Here is a 5000-nt window from a genome sequence, read left to right on the forward strand (position 1 = left end):
ACATACTGTTGAATACAGATATGAAGATCATTTATAGAGCACAACATGGTCCTACCAGACTGATTCCTTAGTCTACATGTCAGAGAGGCATGTCTCTTCTTTAATACATTTCTATCTGAACGTACCACAACCTACTGAACACAACACAAAGACATATCTGTTTAAATAGCCTTCTATGGAAGAACAGAGTTCTATGGAAGAACAGAGTTCTATGGAAGAACAGAGTTCTATGGAAGAACAAGTTCTATGGAAGAACAGAGTTCTATGGAAGAACAGAGTTCTATGGAAGAACAGAGTTCTATGGAAGAACAGTGTTCTATGGAAGAACAGAGTTCTATGGAAGAACAGAGTTCTATGGAAGAACAGAGTTCTATGGAAGAACAAGTTCTATGGAAGAACAAGTTCTATGGAAGAACAGAGTTCTATGGAAGAACAGTGTTCTATGGAAGAACAGAGTTCTATGGAAGAACAGAGTTCTATGGAAGAACAGAGTTCTATGGAAGAACAGTGTTCTATGGAAGAACAGAGTTCTATGGAAGAACAGAGTTCTATGGAAGAAGAGAGTTCTATGGAAGAAGAGAGTTCTATGGAAGAAGAGAGTTCTATGGAAGAACAGAGTTCTATGGAAGAACAGTGTTCTATGGAAGAACAGTGTTCTATGGAAGAACAGAGTTCTATGGAAGAACAGAGTTCTATGGAAGAACAGAGTTCTATGGAAGAACAGAGTTCTATGGAAGAACAGAGTTCTATGGAAGAACAGAGTTCTATGGAAGAACAGAGTTCTATGGAAGAACAGAGTTCTATGGAAGAATAGTTCTATGGAAGAACAGAGTTCTATGGAAGAACAGAGTTCTATGGAAGAACAGAGTTCTATGGAAGAACAAGTTCTATGGAAGAACAAGTTCTATGGAAGAACAGAGTTCTATGGAAGAACAGAGTTCTATGGAAGAACAGAGTTCTATGGAAGAACAGAGTTCTATGGAAGAACAGTGTTCTATGGAAGAACAGAGTTCTATGGAAGAACAGAGTTCTATGGAAGAACAGTGTTCTATGGAAGAACAGAGTTCTATGGAAGAACAGAGTTCTATGGAAGAACAGAGTTCTCTGGTAGAACAGAGTTCTCTGGTAGAACAGAGTTCTCTGGTAGAACAGAGTTCTATGGAAGAACAGTGTTCTATGGAAGAACAGAGTTCTATGGAAGAACAGAGTTCTATGGAAGAACAGAGTTCTATGGAAGAACAGAGTTCTATGGAAGAAGAGAGTTCTATGGAAGAACAGAGTTCTCTGGTAGAACAGAGTTCTCTGGTAGAACAGAGTTCTCTGGTAGAACAGAGTTCTATGGAAGAACAGTGTTCTATGGAAGAACAGAGTTCTATGGAAGAACAGAGTTCTATGGAAGAAGAGAGTTCTATGGAAGAACAGAGTTCTATGGAAGAACAGAGTTCTATGGAAGAAGAGAGTTCTATGGAAGAAGAGAGTTCTATGGAAGAACAGAGTTCTCTGGTAGAACAGAGTTCTCTGGTAGAACAGTGTGGGCCTCTAATGTTAGCATCTTTGAAGCCAAAGACAGAGTGAACTGGCACACACGAGACTAATGGTGTCCATTCATCAACTTCATTATTGCAATTCTTTTCCAAAGGTGTCTTCTTGCCATTGTAAATTTAATCGAGACTCTGCCACATCGGATGAAACCTCTTTTTGAAAAATGTTTTCAGCAGCTGAAACATCTTGAAGCAGCCAGTTTAGGCAAACACGCAAACACGCAAACACGCAAACACGCAAACACACACACACACACACACACACACACACACACACACACACACACACACACACACACACACACACACACACACACACCATTCCTGTGTATTTAACATGATCTGTGACTCCTGCAGTCAGATATCCTGGGCCACTGATCTGTACGTGACCCAGTCAGTCAGAATCAGAACAGAGGACAATAGAACTAAAGGTTCTGGAACTCTGCCTTCTAGATGTTCTCTAGCTGCTCCTGCATTCTACATTCTAATTCCTCAAATCTCTCCTTCCAGGGATTTCCTTCCTCTGTCTCTGTCTGTCTGGCAGGGACAGAGGCAGTACTTTACCTGCAGCTCAAATGGCACCCTATTCCCTACAGAGTGCACTACTTTAGATCAGAGCCCTATGAGCCCTGATCTTAGCTAGCCGGAGCTGAATGACAAAAAGGATGCACAGATTTATATTTTATTTCATTTCGAAAATAAATGCTAAAACAGGAAGATTTTTAAAAAAATTATAATAATTTCTCAGAATTGTGTTATGTTGGAAACAGATCAGGGATAATGTGTCTCTGCATCCCAATTACAGAAGGAGATTTACGAGGGTTCTCCTTTACAGTCTAGATGATTTCATGTAATAATGTCCAGGAATAAGGACCACAGAAACACTCATCCAATAATGGGATTTACCAAATATGTACCAGAGTCGTAGGACTGCTGATTCCTGAGCTAAACAACTGGATGGGACTGAAAGACCCCTTTAAAAACCCAGCTATGTGGAAGATGATCAGACGTATTGGCTAAAACATCAAACCCCCCCCCCCCCCCAACAAATACCACCCTCAAATACCACCCTCCTGGAAGGTTGCATGTTCAAACCCCCCCAACAAATACCACCCTCAAATACCACCCTCCTGGAAAATTGCATGTTCAAACCCCCCCCAACAAATACCACCCTCCTGGAAGGTTGCATGTTCAAACCCCCCTCCCCCCCAACAAATACCACCCTCCTTATTATACACTAGGTCATTGATTTAACCAGGTTTTTTTGGTTTGTTGTCCAGTCACATATCTGGACAGAAAATAGAGATTTCCTCAATATTAACCAGTTGTCATGAAGTGTAAAACGGATCATTATTAGATATTTATTAGCTGAATGTTACAAAGACTGAAGTCTTTAAATTACATTAATTGCTATTAGCTTACTACACTCCTTGTACACTTGAAATAGACTCCAGAGAGAATACACACACGCGCACACACACACGCGCACACACACACGCACACACACACACACACACACACACACACACACACACACACACACACACACACACACACACACACACACACACACACACACACACACACACACACACACACACACACACACACACACACACACACACACACACACACACACACAGTAGAACACAGGGTAGACAACATAATGGTTATTATGCCATGCTGTCACTAACCACACAGAGCTGAACACAACCTGCCATGCTGTCACTAACCACACAGAGCTGAACACAACCTGCCATGCTGTCACTAACCACACAGAGCTGAACACAACCTGCCATGCTGTCACTAACCACACAGAGCTGAACACAACCTGCCATGCTGTCACTAACCACACAGAGCTGAACACAACCTGCCATGCTGTCACTAACCACACAGAGGTGAACACAACCTGCCATGCTGTCACTAACCACACAGAGGTGAACACAACCTGCCATGCTGTCACTAACCACACAGAGGTGAACACAACCTGCCATGCTGTCACTAACCACACAGAGCTGAACACAACCTGCCATGCTGTCACTAACCACACAGAGCTGAACACAACCTGCCGTGTTGTCACTAACCACACAGAGCTGAACACAACCTACCATGCTGTCACTAACCACACAGAGCTGAACACAACCTGCCATGTTGTCACTAACCACACAGAGCTGAACACAACCTGCCATACTGTCACTAACCACACAGAGGTGAACACAACCTGCCATGCTGTCACTAACCACACAGAGCTGAACACAACCTACCATGCTGTCATTAACCACACAGCACATTACTACTGTATACCTTCCTAGCAGTCAATCAACTGTGCTCCTATAATATCAGTGAGCTATGAGATAGAACGAATTCCAGAGAGATCCAGACGGAGCACGTTAAGGCATACGGAAGGAATAGAGGCAGGGTCTGGTTTTAATATTGGAAACAGATCTCAAATCTCCTGTGTTTAGAGAGATAAATGGAGAGAGAGAGGGGGGGGGAGAAAGACAAAGAGAGAAAGGAAAGAGAGAGAGAGAGGGGAGAGAGAGAGAGGGGAGAGAGAAAGAGAGAGGGGGGGGGGGGAAGAGAAAGAGACAGAGAGAGAGAGAGAGAGGGGGGGAGAGGGGGAGAGAGAAAGAGAGAAAAGAGAGAGAGAGACAGAGAGAGAGGGAAGAGAGAGAGAGAGAGACGAGAGAGAGGGAAGAGAGAGAGAAAGAGAGAGAGAGAGAGAGGGAAGAGAGAGAGAGAGAGAGAGAGAGAGAGGGTAGAGAGAAAGAGAGACGAGAGAGACGAATCGAGAGAGAGAAGAGAGAGAGAGAGAGAGAGAGGGGGGGAAGGAGAGAGAACCAGAAGAGACAGAGAGAGAGAGGGAGAGGGGGAGAGAGAGGGGGGGAGAAGAGTGGGGGAGAGAGACAGAGAGAGAGGGAGAGGGAGAGGGGGAGAGAGAGGGGGGAGAGAGAGGGAGAGAGAGGGGAGAGAGAAAGTAAGAGCTGAGGATTTGGTGGATTTGAAGATAAGCTCCTGTGTGAGGTTTGGGGAGATGGAAATGGGCAATAAACAAGAAAAATATAGAAAGTACTTAAGCTTGATGCTAAGAAGTGACACAGCAACACTGTCAGAGCACGGGAGGAATCAACTACTCTAAGAAGTGACACAGCAACACTGTCAGAGCACGGAGGAATACAACTACTCTAAGAAGTGACACAGCAACACTGTCAGAGCACGGGAGGAATACAACTACTCTAAGAAGTGACACAGCAACACTGTCAGAGCACGGGAGGAACACAACTACTCTAAGAAGTGACACAGCAACACTGTCAGAGCACGGGAGGAATACAACTACTCTAAGAAGTGACACAGCAACACTGTCAGAGCACGGGAGGAACACAACTACTCTAAGAAGTGACACAGCAACACTGTCAGAGCACGGGAGGAACACAACTACTCTAAGAAGTGACACAGCAA

The 5000-nt window shown here is 44.1% G+C and overlaps 1 protein-coding gene across 1 annotated transcript in view; it reads right to left on the reverse strand.

The window, feature by feature from the left end:
- The window catches only part of LOC109884938 (collagen alpha-1(XIV) chain), a 235565-nt gene that overhangs the window by 113272 nt on the left and 117293 nt on the right, over window positions 1-5000 (reverse strand).

The sequence above is a fragment of the Oncorhynchus kisutch genome, unplaced genomic scaffold (assembly GCF_002021735.2).
Source record: "Oncorhynchus kisutch isolate 150728-3 unplaced genomic scaffold, Okis_V2 Okis02a-Okis13b_hom, whole genome shotgun sequence".
NCBI classification, from domain to species: Eukaryota; Metazoa; Chordata; class Actinopteri; order Salmoniformes; family Salmonidae; genus Oncorhynchus; species Oncorhynchus kisutch.